Raw genomic sequence first — 19,645 nt, forward strand, 5'->3', positions numbered from 1 at the left:
GTCACTTGATTGTATATCAGATAAGGAATTTACACCTTTAATAACTGTTTCAATTCTTGAAACATCTGTAACTCAATATTTTAAACAGGAAATAAATTGACTACTATTAGAAGGCCTCCTTTAATCAGGAATTATTCGCTTTCTCATTTATTTGATTTTAAATAATGTAATCACTCAGACCAGAAAAACTTGCTTATGAAGAATAATTCACAGTAATATTCCAAATCCTTATCCTAGTGAAGTCACTGGCCAAATTCCCGTTGACTTCAGTGGGATCAAGAATAGGCCTGTTCTGTAGTCTCATACTTATCAGTTGGTTCTCTGGGGTTTTGCATTCTCCAAAACAATACTAGTGACCTTCTGACTATAAATTACACTGACTGAAACATAATTAAGATCAAGCAACATATTAAATTCTGCTCACTTACTTTGTGTATTTTCTTTCTTTTTAATATTCTGTCCTGACAAGGAATTAGACATTCATTAGTGGGAAATTTAATTTTTCTTCAATTTTTCATTATTTATATTTTGACTGATTTTTAAAATTGACACATAAAAGGGAAAAAAAACAGTAACTACATGGTAACTACATTGAAAGCAATGATAATTCATAGTAACATGGTGAGATGAATTCTTGATAATGCATTTACTAACCTGTGTCAGCACTGTACCCAGGACCGGCTCTAGGTACCAGGAAAGCAAGCATGTGCTTGGGATGGCACAATTCCAGGGGCGGCATTCCTTTTTTCTTTTTCTTTTTTGCTTGGGCAGTTGCTCTCTCGGAACTTGGGGCAGAAAATTTTTTGCTTGGGGCGACAAAAAACCTAGAGCCGACCCTGACTGTACCTATTTTATTTCCACTGCGATCTCCAAGGTTATTTTCTTAAATAAAAGCTTTCTGACTGTAAAGAAGACCCCAAACGGCAGACTATCCTGTTTTTCCATTCTGGTTCTGATTCCATACTAATTACGCATTTGCATAACATTTCATGTGATGTGCCTTGCTATTTCGTTTGTTCCCCTGTAGGATGGCCCACAGTGAAATGTGCAGCCAGTCACTACTAATCATAAGATGTGGAAAGGTTTTTCCTATGAATTTTTCTAGCTTCTCTTAACTTTCCTCTAAACCTTTTTGCCCAGTTTTAAGTGCTTTTGTTTTCCAGTGTTTTGTTGTTTTTGTTATCTGCTGCAAAATGGCCATATCAATATCTCTATTTTTATTGTAGGTTCCTTATGGAGAACTTCACCCAATACTATTTTACATTTCATATCTATATTTATAAGGAGATTAGTGCCTTTGTGATTAATTTGTTTTTTACCTGAGGGACAATGGGATGCATTTTATGGATATACTCTTGTAGGCTTTAAGTTGTAGCTAACATTCTTTGCATTAGGCTTTTATTGGCACAAAGGGCCAACTGAATTTTATGATGATGTAAAGTATCTCCTTGCACCTACATTAGATGTGTAAAGTTTTTCTTGCAATTTGATTAGCAGCTCCTCTACATCCTATTTAAAATGCATTTTGAAATACATTCATATACAAAATGTCATCTCGTTTGTGTCTCCTTGAAAGTTTTTCCTCAGCATATTTTAGAAACTAAAGCTCGTGCTGAAGATCCAGTCACACATACTCGTTTGACAACCAGAGAGAATGCATACATTTGCTACAGGTTTCATAGAGAAGGAGCAAACAATTTGCTAAAGATGCTAAAATTATTCTAAGCATATAGTAGATGTAATTAATTACATCATTAAACCATCAGCTGCACAATATTATGGATATGGAGGAAGGGAGGAAACAAAGTTTACAACCTGATTTCTTTTAGAACCTAACAGTCAGAAATGAAGGTGGAAATAAAATAAGAAAAAGTAACAAAATGTAGGTCAGTAGCAAAACATATATATATATACACACACACACACACATGTTTTATAAAATAGCCAATAAAAACACATTTTGTGCTTGAACACCTTGGTGTGTGCAATCATTTTTACATACATTTATTGCATACATATTGAATGCAAGTAAGTGACAAATGGGTTTGTGTGTGTAAGTTCCATAATTTTTGTTCGTTAGTGGTACTGTGCAAAAAATGATACACGTAATTTGCATGCACAACAATGTACACCAAAAATAACTGGGAAGGACTGATGCCATTTGCAAAATGTGGTCCAAATGAAATCAGATACTTCTGCTTGCCCCTGACATGCATGCTTACAAACATGCATGTAAACCCTAATTTGCTTGTGAATATGTCAATATGTGCAGGCAAAACTGTGCACACACATTGGAAAGTGTATGTGTAAACAAAACAGGGCACACCTTAGCACTTGCATTTGAAAATGCCCTAAACTATTCTAACGGTGGTTTTGAAAGAATGTAATGAAAAGCACAGTGCTAGAGGGCTAGAATGTGTCCTTAGCAAGTCATTTACTTGCATGAGCAGGCCCCATGTGATTGATTAACTGCTCACAATCTAGCTCTAAAAGTTCAAAAATTCTTCAACCAGAATTCAGTTTAGCCTCCTTTTAAAGGGAATTATTTTGTGACATTTTTGTCTATTACAGATACATGTTCTTGGAAAACCTTAGCTTTTATAACACTGAATGCTATAAAACCCGAAGAAAGACAATAGATTAAAAATAGTGTCAGGCATTGGGTAAGAAATAAGAAATACACTGGAAAGTACTGTGAAGGACTATAATCTTATTGGGTAACTAGTGTGTGGCAGCTGTTTCATTACTTTACACTGTCCATGAAATGGAGCGCTCTTCTGAGTTGAGCTCCAGAGAGAGCTCTGTTTGTACAGTCTAATACGTCTATACCGCATGTCGGGTCAAGTGTACTTACCACATCTGAGCATGATTCTGCATATTTTGTGCCCTTGTCCTTGAAATCCTTACCAGTGTGAAAAACACATCCAATCAATTTTATCAATCCCTTTTATGTTTTAGAAAGTTTTTACTAGGTTATCTTAAGTTTTTCTCTCTTCCCATTGAAAGTAAGTGCAACTCCTTAATTTTCTTCTCATAACTTAGATCTTGGTCAAACCATTCTTATTCTAATGCATAAAAAGTAATAGTACTTTTAAACACTAGCCAGTTCACTGCAGCATACTTAAGGCCAATTAGTATCACAGAATAGCTGGGAACAGAACTCAGAAGGACCTTCTGGCTCCCAGCCTTGTGCTTTATCAATTAGACTATATGCTTTTAGTAGCCAGTTGCATAGAAATGTTACTTTTATATCTATTTGTGCTCATTTTGGGGGCATTTCATATTAGAACCAAATTTTGTTGTTTTTCCACTTTTTTGTGTGATCTTTTTATTTTCCAACATGTTTTCTTTTTATCTTAGAGAATATATATTTAAATTTAGTATTCAACATAGGTTTATTTAGAATATCTCACCAGCCTGTGACTGAATTAAATTTTAATGCTCTTCTTTCAGAAAACTACACTAGAAGGAGCCAATGAGCACTGAGAGATCCTTGTTAGCCTCCCAAGAAATGGAGGGTATTGTACTGTTAAGTATGTGAGCATAATCTTTATAAAAAATTATGAACAGTTGCACAAAACCTTCATTATTAAACATATTGTGCCAGAGTAATCCCTTAAATAACTCTACTGAAATCAATTAAATTACTCTAGGGATGCATCGGATCCATTTTGTATGCTTTAGGTTGTTTCCCATTTAGTTAAAAGATAACCTTTATTGTAATTTGACTGAATTTCATTGAACATCTAGGACTAAATTATGCTGAGGCATGAACAGATGTGGCAGGAGGTAGGGGGTGCATGGTGACAAGAACCCTCCCTTGCTGTCTCTTTGACCCTCAGCACATTGGATTAGCCTATGTGAATTCTTTGCTCTACTTGGCTGGGATTTTCAAAAGAGCCTAAGGAAGCTAGTGTGGAGGAAAAATCCAGTAGGCCTAAACTTCCCACGTAGGCCTAAAGCTTTGGTCAAGCTAACTGTGTGTGTAAAAGCATAAGAAAAGGCTGGGGAAAATTCCATTGTGGGGCAGTTGCAACAGCACAGTTTAAGAAATGTAACCCTAACAGCTAGAAATTAGGAAAGACCCATTAACCACAAAGAACAACCTGTCAATAACAGGAAAAGCTTGTTTTGCTATATCCCAAATAAGAAAAGCTACTGTTAAAAGCTTGCACTATATGCCAAATAAGGGAAAATGCTATTAAAGGATGTGTGCTTAACAAATTGTGGTTTTTAGCTATATAAACTCCTGTATTTTCTGCTTACACAGAGCAGCTATGGCTGACTCGCCCTGTATATGTATACCTGAATAAAACCTCAGACAATTCTGATTTCAAACACAACACGTGGTTAATTTTCCACCACACTAGGTACCCAGCACCTATTGAGAGTCAATGGGAATTGGGCACTTAACTCCCTCAGGCTCCTTTAAAGTCCCAGAATAGTGCCACTTGCATTGCTAACCCTTCCTAAATTGGGAGATGAGAATGTAGATGGCAGACACCCTACATGAAAGTAGATGGTGGAGATAACCTACATTTTATATTTAATTAATTGAAATCAGAAACAATTATATGATCGTCTATAGTAGTGTACATTTTATATCAAGTCTTTATATGTTAGGGGTCAATTGCAAGCTGCAATAGAGTAGTGACAAGGAGCTATGCTATCCCTTCACTCCAAGAGGCCCTGTGCCTGCCTGAGGCAAAATGGCTCTTAGGGAAGAGTAGCAGTCTGCACTGACCCTACCATGGGCTGCAATAGAGCTTCTACTGTGCACTTGCTGATTTGGTTTAAAATGTGCAGTATCACAGAACACTCTACAAGGTTATGGGATTTCATTTAATTGAAAACAAAGTAATGACATACTATACTTAATGAGGCAAGCCCCCTGCTGGGGTAAACTGAAGAAGACTCACTGAAGTCACCAGAGCTCCAGAGTTTACATCAGCAGAGATTTTTTCCCATTGCTTTTATTTTATGGAAGAGCAACTCCAACAACTGAAATTGCTGGTGGAGGATTATCCCTGCTTTCTTCCAGTCCATCATGTGCTCTATTTTCCAATCATGCAGTTATCTACAGGTCCTAAATATGGGAAGCTGAACAACACATTTGCTTTACAGGTCGACACTGTGAATTAACTAGGAGGAGCTCAGGGTTCAAATTCTCTCACCTACATTGGTGCAACTCCAATGACTCATGGATGCCCACTGCATCAATGTAATTTGAGAATATGTCCTCAGTTCTATAATGTAAGCAATAAGCTTAGTAAGTTAGTTGTACAAGATTTCTTATTTTTGATCTGAAAGTATTTTAATGCAATAATGACCTTGGCATAGGACATTAATTTCCTGAGGATTAATGGGCTCCTGCTGAATCATTGGATTTCCCAAGATGTTACTAATTAGCCAGGAAATGCTTTTAGCTCATAGCTGGTATAGGTTTTATAAACCATTTTTAATGCAAAGAAAGTAAATATTCTACATTTATCCTATGGTCCAGGGACTTCTTATTGCCAACTGGCAGATGGCACAGGGATTGCACAGGGTTTTACAGAGTTTCCATAGATCAGATATATGCATAATAATTCATTAGAGCATGGCATGTAAGGTCTTTACCAAGAGCCAGTACTGCACTGGTCATCATAACAATTGTGATATGTATGTACAGATAATATTTATGGAGTTATGTATTTATACTGGAAATTATATTCTTAAGGTCTTGGAGTTAAGGCACGTCACCAGGAGGTGACATGCCTCAGACATGTTCCCTTCAAACAGAGGATAACAGACACTTATCTCCCTGTCTGGTTGTCTGCCTCACAATGGAAACCTATTTGCATAGTGAGGCAGGGGACAGTCCACAGGTTGCAAAATCTACAAGACAGAAAATCTACAGGAAGAAACAAAACATCAGGAGGTGTATCCTGGTGAGACTTTTGTGTAGCTTGGGAGGCAAAGGAACACACTGGATCCTTTACCTAGGAGACAAGCTGGTTGCCTGTCTGTCTCATGAATGACGAATCACAGCCAAGCCTGCTTGTAAAATGCTGCAAGGATTTTGGGTGAGCATTATTCTACAAGAATGAGAGCATCTAGTTAATTAAGTCTAGGTTCTAGAATGGGTTATGATTTTATTTTATATGTTTCCAGTACATTAACTTGCTATTACTTGAATGTTTGTAAAATAAACTTATATATGATTTTACTATAAACATATCTAAGTACTGTGTGTTAAGCAGAGCAGTGATTTGAGGTGGAACTAGTTTGGTGGGCTGTACAGGTTCTTTGGAAGCAGTAAATCTCTGAATACTGTAAGTGTCCAGTGGATCAGGAGCTGGACACTCAGGGAGTTCCTTGGAGGGCTCAAGGGTTGGATTGTGCCTATCGTAAACCTGTAGAGAGCCAGCGGGGCCTGCTCAGGCCTATAGGGGAGTGCTTGTATTACCTGTGGCTGGTGGAGTCAGGGGGATGGTTTCTGGTAGGCACAAACAAGGCTTCCTCACGCTAAGGGCAGGTCATAGCAAGGTGCCTCACAACCCTGGGTACGTAACCCCAGAACTTGGCATTACTGCAGTCAGCGATTTTGTTTGTCCAGCCACTGCTAGCTGAAAACCAAATACCACATAGTTAGCAATATTCTTAGGGCTCTGAGAGGCATGGCCAAACAGCTGCATGATTTCAGTTTTGCTAATCAGAATGGGAGGATGGGACAGAGAGTTAACGTATCATGAGAATGGGAGGAATGTTTGGACAGCCGACCTTGGTTTTAAGAGCCCTGACATATAAGTTTTATTCTCATTATGACTAGAAATACCAGACATGCTTTGATAATGAGTAATTTGCTGAAATTAGGAGAATTGGTGACCTATTAGGGGTTACTATGGTGACCCTCAAGGAGTCACTATGAGTTATGTGCTTGGTTTAAGTTAGCTATAAAAGATTAAGCAAAAGAATACACTTTGGAGCAGTCCAAGGAAGCTTTTCTTCAGGCAAGGAGCTGACACCTGAACTCCCCAGTAGCTGAGTGGAAGGAGGGTCCCCAGAAGCCTGGCTGTCGATTACTCAAAAACATCTCAGATTTTCGGTAACTAAAAATGTTTGGGGTATTCTGAACTTACTGCTACAGCATATGTGTGTGTATGTGCTTGAGACCTAATGAAAGTGTATTTTTAGGTAAAAGCACTCTTGTTTGTACCATTTATCCGACAGAGGAGCTGTGTCCCCATTGATTTATTCCTGACACTACCTGGAGATAAACAATTAAGTTACCACTTCTTTAGGATCTGAAAATCCTTTTTTACAGGTACCCTCCAGAAGTGTCACATCTCCTCACTAAGATGTAGTTTCAGCTGCTTTAGGCAAGATGAGATTGAACAGCAGTAGAACAGCATAATGCTTTGCTGGTGAAATGAAGACATTTTTAGCAACATGAAAAGGCCATTTGGCTGACATAGATTCATAGAGTCCAAGGCCAGAAGGGACCATTGTGATCATCCAGTCTGACCTCCTGTGTAACACAGGCCACAGGACTTCCCTGAATTAATTCCTGAATTCATACCCTTTGTATTTATTTATTACTGAGTCTGAATCCTACTTTCCTGTACATTTATCATATTTTTACTGAACGCACTGAGAGCCAAGCACACATCTGAACAGAGAATTTGGCCTTACTTCAGTATCTCTTTCAAGAACTAATTCTTCTTGAGTTCTCTATTTATTCCTAGCTTTATGATTTTTTCATTAGGCCCGTTTCTGAACACCTTGCCAGAAGGAACAAGAATCTCTATTTTCATCTATCCCTTTCTTCATCTGAAAATGTCTACAGTGAACCCTGTCTTAAGTGACCACTAAAAGGACTGTCAAAAATCAATTGCTTAGAATGGAAGGCTACGTTTATGGTTGAAGCCCTGACTCAAGAGATCTGAATTTATTTCCTAACTCTGGTACACGTTCTCAGTGTGAAGTTGGGAAAGTCACTTAATGTCTCTGTGCCTCAGTCTCCCCACTATAGAAAGGATATAGGAAGTGTTATTATCTCCTTCCTTTTGTCTGTCTTGACTATAAAGCTCTTCATGATTGTGACTCTTTATATGTACAGTGCCTAACACAATGAGGCCCCAACTCTGTTGGAGTCTATAGATTCCAGTGCAATATATATAGTGATTAATTAACAGAAGTGGGTTTTGTTTAAAGGGGGATCTGAGTTGTATTATTCTGGGCTACTTTGTGGCAGTAACATCAAACAGGAGTATGGTCTCATGTGCAGGCTTCACTGTACTTCAGTCTCTCCTCTTTTCCCATCAGAACTCCTTTAACCTTTCCTCATCACTGAGTCACAAAATCATCTTTGTTCTCTATTTCAGAAAATACCCCAGAGACAGATTACAGTGACTGGGTCACCTCTTTGTTTGGTATCTCATCCCTCTGCTGGTTGGCTGTTGCCTTTTTTCTTTAAATACACATATCAGTATTTATTTCTTTTTGTGGTACAGCCACCAATTTAAACAGTTATTCAAGGCTGTAACTGAACCTCCAATCCAGGGTTCCTTCCTTCCCCCAAATACTCAACCTACCTCTGAGTTTGGTCTAGATGGTTGTTGGCCAGGAGGTTGCAATGCTTTTATGTCATGTTAAAGTGCTGGTTGAGAATGCTGTTGGGAATGCTGACACTTCTGGCTATCTCATTACAAAGCTGGTCAACAGTAAAATGTTAGTCATGAAGACTCACACTGGGGCTTGCAGTTTTGATAATAACAATCCAACTTGTCAGTAGTCACCTGTCAGGTAGGCAAAGTACCTAATTTATCCCCAGGGAATCTGTCAGGGTTCCTTCCCCACTCTGAACTCTGGGGTACAGATGTGGGGACCCACATGAAAGAACCCCTAAGCTTATTCTTACCAGCTTAGGTTAAAACTTCCCCAAGGCACAGATTCCCTTCTTGCCTTGGGATCACTGCCACCACCAAGTGATTTAACAAACAATCAGGGAAAGGACCACTTGGAGTCTTATTCCCCCAAAATATTCCCCCAAGCCGATACATCCCCTTTCCTGGGGAGGCTTGAGAATAATATCCTAACCAATTGGTTACAAAATGATCAAAGACCCAAACCCCTGGGTCTTGAGAACAATGGAAAAATCAGTCAGGTTCTTAAAAAGAAGGATTTTATTTAAAGAAAAAAAGGTAAAAGAATCACCTCTGTAAACTTAGGCTGGTAGTTAACCTTACAGAGTATCAGAAAATTCAAAGAGCACAGAGGAACTCCCTCTAGCCTTAGTTTCAAAGTTACAACAAAACAGGGATAAACCTCCCTCTAGCAAAGGGAAAATTCACAAGTTGAGAAAACAAAGATAAACTAATATGCCTTGCCTGGCTGTTACTTACAATTCTGCAATAAGAGAGACTTGTTCAGAAAGATTTGGAGAACATGGATTGATGTCCGGTCCCTCTTAGTCCCAAGGGTGAATGGCACAGAAAATTAAGGAACCCAAAATAAAACCTCCCCCGCCCCCACACCAGATTTGAAAATATCTTTTGTCCCCATTGTTCCTTTGTCCCCATGGTTCCTGGTGCCTTGAGCTTCTCTAACCCTTTACAGGTAAGGAGGAATTTAGGCTACCCCTATGATTATGACAGCATCATTAGTCCTTATTTTCAGAGGTGCCTGACTTTTCAAGTGAGTTCAGCCCATAATTGTTTCTTACATTGACCTGTGAGACAGATGTTTTATTAAATAGCAAGAGTTGTCGCTACAGTAGCTTTTGAGAGACTAAATTAATTTTAATTTGGAAAAAGCTTTTTTAAACAGAAAGACTTAATTCTGCAGTCTTATGCAAGTAAAACTCCCATTAGCATCAATAGGAAGGAGGACTGTAGGGTTTTTTTTTTCAAATGTTGTTTTTTACTAAAAAGCAAACCAACAACCAGTAAGCAATACCAGTAATCAGTAAGAAATCAGTGATGCATAAAACATTAAGAAAAACACTGTGAACCCCCCCTTTTTTTCACTAAGCCTTGTTTTGGGGGGAAATAAAACCAAAACAGCATTTAAGGACCTATATTAAATGAATATATATTTAAATACATGTTTTCAGCCATAACTAAACCTTTATATTTCACACATTGCTAATAATAATTTAAAACGTTGATTTAGAAATGTGTGTAACAATAATAGTGGGCTAAATACTCAGTCCTTGCTTAGGCTGCATTCACATTGAAGTCATGGGCACTCTGGTCCAACAACAACAACAATACAATAAATAAAATAATAATAATACATAGATTCATAGGCCAGAAGGGACCATTATGATCATCTAGTTTGACCTCTGGTATAACACAGGCCTGAGAACTTCCCCAAAATAATTCCTTGATCATATCTTTACAAAAACAAGCAATCTTGATTTAAAAATTGTCATTGATGGAGAATCTACTACTACATTGGGTAAATTCTTTCAATGGTTAATTACTCTCAACGTTAAAAATGTATGCATTTCCACTCTGAATTTGTCTAAGTTCAACTTCCAGCAATTGGATCATGTTATTCCTTTTCTCTGCTAGATTGAACTACTTGAAGCTATCTCTAGAAGGCATATTTTCTAATCCTTTAATCATTCTTTTAGCTCTTTTCTGAAACCCCTCCAATTTATCAACATCCTTCTTGAATTGTGGGCACGGTATTCCAACAGTGGTCATCCCAATGCATACGTAAAATAGCCTCTCTACTTCTGTTTGAGATGACCTTGTTTATGCATCCATGAATTTCATTAGTTGTTTTGGCCACTGTGTCACTCTGGGAGCTCATATTCAGCTGATTATCCTTCATGATCCCCAAATCTTTTTCAGAACTATTGCTTCCTAGGAGAGAGTCCCCCATCCTGTAAGTATGGCCTACATTCTTTGTTTCTAGATGTATACATTTACATTTAGCTGCATTAAAATGTATGTTATTTGCTTGTGCTCAGTTTTCCAAGTGATACAGATTGCTCTCAATTAGTGAATTGTGCTCTTCATCATTTACCACTTCTTCAATTTTTGGGTCATCTGCAAATTGTATCAGTATTTTCCATTAACCCATGTTGATTTGCATTAATTACATTACCCTCCTTTAGTTCTTTATTAATCAAGTCCCCTGTCAACCGCTCCATTATCTCGCTCAGGAGATGTCAGCCTGACAGGCCTTGAGTTACCCAGGTCATCTTTCTGGCTCAAAATTAGCTTTTTTCCAGTCTTCTGGAACTTTCCCAGTGCTTCAAGACTTATTGAAAATCAACATTTACTGTCCAGCAAGTTTATTTACTCCTCAGCCTGCTCCTTTAAAACTCTTGGATGCACGTTATCTGGACTTACTAGTTAAAAATGTCTGACTTCAGTAGCTTCTGTTTAACACCCCCTTGAGATACTAGTGGAATGGAAAGAAAGTTATCATCACCAAATGATGAGATGATGTCATCTGTATTTTCCACAAATACAGAACAGGAATATTTATTGAATACTTCTGCATTTTTGTAGTATTACTGATAATTTTACCCTTTCCATCGAGTAATGTACCAATACCATTTTCAGGATTCCTTTTGCTCCAAATATATTTTTAAAAAGCTCCTTCTTATTGTCCTTAACTGCTGACCATTGATTTTGTCCTTGCGTCTCTTGGTTTCGCTTATGAATTTTCTACAATTCTTAATTTCTGATTTATATTCATTGCTATCAATGTCCTGTTTCTTCCATTTGTTTCATATTTATTTATTTAAACAGCTACCTCTATAATGAATAGCATCTTACTGTACCAGGGGGAAAAAAATCACTTGGAGAAGTTATGAATCCCATGTTTCATTGGAAAACATGAAGCAATATTTTAAGTATCAAAGTCTGCCAATGAAATTACTTTAGCTGACTCTTCCACATGGGACAGTACATGTTCAATATATTATCTCTTAAAGAATGTCATCTTGGTACTGTATCTGTGATTCAAAGTAGTGCTGGTTTAAGATGAAAAACATATGGCAATAGGAAATGTAAAGGAAAGAGGCTAAAATTCATATTAAGATTTTTCCGAACTGTTGGCTTCCCAGTCGAATAACTACTATAATAAACAAGATTTTTCTGAAGCTTTATTTACTGTAGAACTGTTTCTGCTCATTGAGAAATATAACTTATATGCAGGACCGATACACATATATCCATCTTAGGTATGTAATGACTGATAGTTTTAAAACATGGTTTTGTTAACTTTTATCACCCCAAGAACCATTTTTCCCTGTACAATTTTCATGTAAAATGTTGTCCCTGGCTAAGACTTGTTGAGTGAGTTTTTAGCTCAGAGCAAATGTTGACTGTCAAGTTATAACCCTTTAACTGTATAAAACACAGTTAATACTGGAAACACTACCAGACTTGTAATTTTAAATATACACTGTACCTACACATCTACTCTGTCCACAGTGCTGTATTCGGATATGCTGTTCTATGTGCTGTTAGCCTTATTTTAAATTCAATTTGCTATTTAGATGAAGAGAAAACACATTTTAGGAATGCATAATCATATCCATTTTCCTTTTGATAAATAATTTATCATATGTTGCACATATTCAAAGAATAGTAATCATTGCCTATCAGCATCTTGTCTGCTTTTGTGGCACCTACAGTTGGGAGACATGTTTCACTGCAGAAAATATTACAAGAATATTTATGATGTTTTGTACTGTCAGTGTCCTTGGTGAGCAAACTTGTCTGAAAATTTCACATTCATAATGACTGCAGTATAAAAGAAGAGCCAATAAATCACTTTACATAAGCTAAATTACTTTTTTATTTGATTTACCGGTACTATACTTAATTACCTTAAGATCTTTTTTAATGACTTGTTTCCAAGAGTTCGCTGCCTCCATTTAATGGCCAATTGTGTGAAAGTGAGTGACTGACCTGGTAATAAAGAGTTCTGCTAGTAAAATTGCTGTGGCCTATATATGCCCCTCCCAGACAGAAATCCACGGAACGGGAAAATTTACCCAGAAATCTAAATGAATTTGATTGTCCCAGAGATTTACTGGATAGTCCATGCAAAGAGGATAGTCCAGTGGACTGGCACAGTGGACAAAGTGTGCTCTCTCCATAACATGAACAGTATAGGACCAACATGTGTGAGAATATACATTGCATACACCATGGAACTAAGCTCCAGTCGGGAGATCCCCTTCACCTTTGTTCTCATTCAAGGGCTGCCTCAAGCACTATCAGAACAGCTGCTTAGTGGCCATGTTGCCTTTAGTTGCTTACAGTTTGTGGCTTCTCTGATGGGAGTCTCACAGCATAGAACATTCATTTCCCCTGTTATGTAGGTAGAAAGTCCATAATGTTGAAGATTGAGACATGATATGTCGAACAGCTGTTACCTGACTTTTCCTACTGCAACCAACACCCATTTCCTTGCTACTTCTCCTTTATCAAATGAGGCCAATGAACCACATGCTTTTTTTTAAAGGAGGAGCAAGTGAAGACTGCATAAAGAGAAGAATATTTTGTGTAGACTTTTGACCTTCAGCATAGACCATCTAGGGCATTTCTGTGATTTTGCTTCCCTCTACACAATGGAGGAAAGATGGGGGAGACTATGGACCTAGATGTTTTACTGTTTAACTCAGAACCAAAGAAAAACAAGTTTTATTTTAATAATACCATATTGTTTTCTATTAGAGATATTGACCTTGATCTTCTTCTCTGGCCAGGGGGCACTTGGGCATCTCAAGTATGGGGGGGGGGATATATGTACAAATGTAGATTCAAGCTACCTTTGTATTCTCCCCAACCTGGGCCCATCCAATACCAGCTTATTTCCCCAGTGTTTGCAAGTGCTGTAATGGCAAGCAGGGACTGATAGGCACAGAAACATCACAATCATTCACCTTTTTTCCTGGCTATGCCCATTGTGCCACCAAGGGGGTATATGGCAAGGGAGCTGTTACATTGGGTCTCTAATGCCAAGGTTCTCCCTAAACGTGGCCAGCTCAGACAGCTTTAGGACAGCTGGTAGATTAATGCAAAGCTGTCCTAATGTGTGTGTGTGTGTGGGGGGAAATCCTCTATATTTTTTGGTAGATAACCCCCCAAATTGAAACACAAGATTTCACTAAAACCCCACACTGCCCAGAAAAGGGTTAACCAGCTGTTGTGGGCTCAGTCAGCCCTGCCCCAACACACCTGGAAGAGGTGTCAGGCTTGGAGGGAAGGGATAAAGGTGAGAGCCCAGCTCAGTTGGGAGGTGGCTGGGAGAGAAGCCTGAGTGGGGACAGGCCCTGACTAAAGGCTCCTGCCTGGCAGTATCAGTTGTTCACTATTTCCTTACTCTTTGTCTTTATAAATGCACAATTCAGTGTATTGCTGTTTAAATTATAAAATATACAGGATTTGCAACATGGAGAAGTTAACTTTCTTGTGGGACCCTTGGCTGGTGCAACTGTCAAAGTCAATGGAGCTACATCCATTTACACTAGTTGAAGCCTCTGGTCCCTTAGCTTTCGAATATTTTTCCATTATGTTTTCTGGTATATAAACATTTTATTTTTCTACATAGAAAGGACACTATCATAAAAGGAAAACATTTTATGGTCAAATTCCTGCAATTTTTATCCTTCTATGGAAAATTAGAATATCCGTTTAAAATTTTTCAGTTGAAAAAAATTTGGTTTTCTCACAGAAACTTTTGAACTGATTCAAAACAAATATTTGTTTGAATAGACACTTCATTTGCAGTTATTAAATCAAGAAACTGCAACAAAATTTTAAGTTGAAACACAATGAAAGAAGAATATTTTGGTTTTTTGTTTCAAATTTTGTTTCAAATTTTCATTTTGACATTTCCCGTGCAAAAGTGTTGTTGTTGTTGTTTGGCATTAACACCTTCCTTTGAACTATATTAGTTTTTACATAACTGCATTTTTCACCAAGAAATCTTTCATACAAAAACATTTCAACAAGGTCTATTTAATTATTTGCTGATTCTCAAAGTCCATTGGGGTCCTCTTGCCTCTTTCCTTGGTTAAGCAGGTGTGAGGAAAGTGGAGGCCCAACTAATACGAATTATCTAATGCTTGTGTGACATTTTTCTAACCCTCAGAAGATAATTGTTTCTGTACAAAGTAATTAAAACTGGAAGAGTTAACTTCTGCAATGTTGAGAGAATGTAATGTTATTAGCTGCTGGCAAGAAGGTATTTTTAAGGAACATAAAATCAGTTATATGACTGACATTTTATAACAAAGCATTTATAAAATAAAATCAATGGAAGCAAAACTCAAAACAAGGCAAGCTATTATATTCTGGGCAAGCTGAGAAAATGTTAGTGCTTAACTAACAGGCATACAGGTGAATAGCAAGATAAAGAACAAGCAAAAATTGGGGGAAAAGTACAATGGAATATATTTTAATAGGAAATAATTTTTATATTGTCATTTTATCTTGCCATCCTCTTCATTCACCGTGGAACTGTTATCCCATAAGTCCCATAAGTCTCAAGTCTCCAGAAGCAGTACCCAGGAGAGAAAGTGTGAAAGTATCTTTGGTTCAGTTATACCTGGAGAACTCTTGTGTCCTCCTCAGAGAAAATGCTGTAGGAGAACTACCCGGTAATTCAAATGCTTTGTTTCATAAGCTGTCTGCACTGTTGTAGCAGTATTGGTCCCATGATATGAGCGAGACAAGGTAGGTGAGCTAATATATTTAACTGGGCCGACTTCTGTTCGTGAAAAGGACCAGCTTTTCAGTTTCACAGAGCTCTTTCTCAGATATGCAGAAGGAAAATAGAGTGTCCAAGCTAAATGCAAGGTGGGACAAATTGCATAAGAGGTTCAAACATGTTAAGAGACCACTTCAGATGAAGTGGGCAATTTAAAAAGAATAAGCTTCTATGCAGTCCTATAATATCTTTCTGGTACATTTACATTATTGCTCACCCTCAAGCATTCCAAAATCCTGAGTCAGGTCCCCAAAATTGTGAGATTGGTTTAGAAATCATGAGATTCAGAAAAAAAGTTGTGTTTTTTTTTATTTCTAGTTTTGGGGCTTTTGGAGCAACGTTTTGAAGATTTTCTCCACAACTGAGGGCTATCAACTTACTTAAAAAATGAAAGGTGAGACTCTTTTGTAATCACAGGGCTCCTGGACTTAAGACTTTAAGAAAACACCAAATATCACAAGACTCGTGATAAAATTGCAAGAGTTGACAGAACTGGATTATCAGTAATCACAGGGACAATGTCCACCATTTTCAGCCAGACGGCTTGGTCCTTCAAAGGCCTCCTCCAATGATTTCCTGCACACCTAGCCCAAAGGCCACTTATAATCCCGCTGTGGTTAGGGAAATACTGGAACTGCCTCCTCACCCCCCCCCCCATAGAGGGGCACGGGTGAGGAGGTGGGGCTAGTCAGTGTGACTAGTTTAACAGACCTGTGTAGCAGCCTCTCCAGGGATGGTAAAGCCTATGCATTCCCTCTGCTCACCAGACCTGGCTTTGTCCAGCTCCCCTGAAGTAGCAGTTTCACATCTCCCCTACACAGGTAGGTGGCTATATGACACAAATTGTCCCTCAGTAGATCATTTCCCTAGCAGTATTCCAGTATGGTTCCATTTGGGCACAGCTCCACCTAATGTGAATAGCCTTGTTTCTGTTTATGTATCTCCCACATCTATTTTAGCTCCCTTTTAAAAATAACAAAAATAAGATATATAATGAGGGGGAGAAAAAAGGAAAAAGAAAATGTCTTCATGCCAGGAGAATACTTTAAATCCTTGTGTAATATGTGGTGGAAGATATGGTAATCGGTCCTGGCTAACCCCTGCTTTATGTGCCAAGGCTGAGGAGCCATACTTTGCACAGGTCAAGGGAAAAGGAATCCTTCATTCCCATTGTCTGCAGAGATACTCCATGTCTGGTACTTCACACCTGAGGATGCACTATCTGAGTCTGCTCTGCACTCCTCCTCCTTGTAGCAGTGGATCCACTAATCTAACCCCAGTTCTCCCTCATTCCATGAAGCTTGTGTCACAGGGACACACATCTAGTTGCTACAGAGCTGTGCTCTGCTGTCTGTAAAGGGTCCATAACCCCCATGTGGTCTTTCCAGGTTCTTTCCCTTGTGTATCAGAACTATACCTGTTCCACTGTACCTAGAGCCTCTGCAGCCATGGAAGAAGGGCAGGATTTGCTGAGACTGGAGCACACAACATGTCAGTACTCACTCCATTCTATCAACTTCATGAAAAAACTCATACAGATTCAGACAGACATCATCTTCCTTTCCAAATGCAAACAGATGGACATCATACCAAAAGGACTGAAGGTAAAAAATCCATTACAATCTACATACCACAACAGACTATGCTGACAGTTTGTGCCACACACTCTCAAAGAAACTGCGGAACCACCTGATCAACATCCTCTACAGCAAACAGGGAAAGATTAAAAATGAGCTCTCAAAACTGGATACTCTCATAAAAAAACAATCTTCCACACAAATGTCCTCGTGGCTGGACTTTACAAAAACTAGACAAGCCATTTACAACACACACTTTGCTTCTCTACAAAAGAAAAAAGACACTAAACTATCTAAACTACTACATGCCACAAGGGACCATAACAGTGGCTCCCTTAACCTACCCAGCAATATTGTTAATCTATCCAACTATACTCTTAGCCCAGCAGAAAAATCTGTCCTATCTCAGGGCCTCTCCTTCTGCCCCTCCACCCCCACGAACATGATACAGTTCTGTGGTGACCAAGAATCCTTTTTTTGACGTCTCCGACTCAAGGAATATTTCCAACACACCTCTGAACAACATACTAACTAACAGAGACCTTCCTACCAACACTACAAAAAGAAGGATTCTGGGTGGACTCCTCCTGAAGGTTGAAACAACAGACTGGACTTCTATATAGAGTGCTTCCGCCGACGTGCACGGACTGAAATTGTGGAAAAGCAGCATCACTTGCCCCATAACCTCAGCCGTGCAGAACACAACGCCATCCACAGCCTCAGAAACAACTCTGACGTCATAATCAAAAAGGCTGACAAAGGAGGTGCTGTCGTCATCATGAACAGGTCAGAATATGAACAAGAGGCTGCTAGTCAGTTCTCCAACACCACTTTCTACAAGTCATTACCCTCTGATCCCACTGAGGGTTATCAAAAGAAACTACAGAGTTTGCTCAAGAAACTCCCTGAAAAAGCACAAGAACAAATCCGCACAGACACACCCCTAGAACCCTGACCAGGGGTATTCTATCTGCTACCCAAGATCCATAAACCTGGAAATCCTGGACGCCCCGTCATCTCAGGCATTGACATCCTGACAGCAGGATTATCTGGTTATGTAGACTCCCTCCTCAGGCCCTACGCTACCAGCACTCCCAGCTATCTTCGAGACACCACTGACTTCCTGAGGAAACTACAATCCATCGGTGATCTTCCTGAAAACACCATCCTAGCCACTATGGATGTAGAAGCCCTCTACACGAACATTCCACACAAAGATGGACTACAAGCCGCCAGGAACAGTATCCCCGATAATGTCACGGCAAACCTGGTGGCTGAACTTTGTGACTTTGTCCTGACCCATAACTATTTCATGTTTGGAGACAATGTATACCCTCAAATCAGCGGCACTGCTATGGGTACCCTCATGGCCCCACAGTATGACAACATTTTTATGGCTGACTTAGAACAACGCTTCCTCAGCTCTCGTCCCCTAATGCACTTACTCTACTTGCGCTACATTGATGACATCTTCCTCATCTGGACCCATGGAAAAGAAGCCCTTGAGGAATTCCACCATGATTTCAACAATTTCCATCCCACCATCAACCTCAGCCTGGACCAGTCCACACAAGAGATCCACTTCCTGGACACTACGGTGCTAATAAGTGATCATCACATAAACACCACCCTATACCGGAAACCTACTGACCGCTATGCCTACCTACATGCCTCCAGCTTTCATCCAGACCGCATCACATAATCCATTGTCTACAGCCAAGCTCTACGATACAACCGCATTTGCTCTAACCCCTCAGACAGAGACAAACACCTACAAGATCTCTATCAAGCATTCTTACAACTACAATACCCACCTGCTGAAGTGAAGAAACAGAAGGACAGAGCCAGAAGAGTACCCAGAAGTTACCTACTACAGGACAGGCCCAACAAAGAAAATAACAGAACGCCACTAGCTATCACCTTCAGCCCCCAACTAAAACCTCTCCAACGCATCATCAAGGATCTACAATCTATCCTGAAGGACGACCCATCACTCTCACAGATCTTGGGAGACAGGCCCGTCCTTGCTTATAGACAGACCCCCAACCTGAAGCAAATACTCACCAGCAGCCACACACCACACAACAGAACCACTAACCCAGGAACCTATCCTTGCAACAAAGCCGGTTGCCAACTGTGTCCACATATCTATTCAGGGGACACCATCATAGGGCCTAATCACATCAGCCATACTATCAGAGGTTCGTTCACCTGCACATCTAACAATGTGATCTATGCCATCATGTGCCAGCAATGCCCCTCTGCCATGTACATTGGCCAAACCAGACAGTCTCTACGTAAAAGAATAAATAGACACAAATCAGACGTCAAGAATTATA

The 19,645-nt window shown here is 39.2% G+C and overlaps 1 long non-coding RNA gene across 2 annotated transcripts in view; it reads left to right on the forward strand.

Moving 5' to 3' along the window:
* Positions 1-6,977: 6,977 nt before the first annotated feature.
* LOC125630321 (uncharacterized) overlaps positions 6,978-19,645 on the forward strand; it is a 63,490-nt gene continuing 50,822 nt past the window's right edge. For both annotated transcript variants that reach the window (XR_007354629.2, XR_007354630.2), the window contains exons 1-2: positions 6,978-7,087; positions 16,048-16,123. This is a non-coding gene — a long non-coding RNA (uncharacterized LOC125630321). The remainder of the gene's footprint in view (positions 7,088-16,047; positions 16,124-19,645) is intronic.

Source organism: Caretta caretta, chromosome 1 (genome assembly GCF_965140235.1).
Source record: "Caretta caretta isolate rCarCar2 chromosome 1, rCarCar1.hap1, whole genome shotgun sequence".
Taxonomy (NCBI): domain Eukaryota; kingdom Metazoa; phylum Chordata; order Testudines; family Cheloniidae; genus Caretta; species Caretta caretta.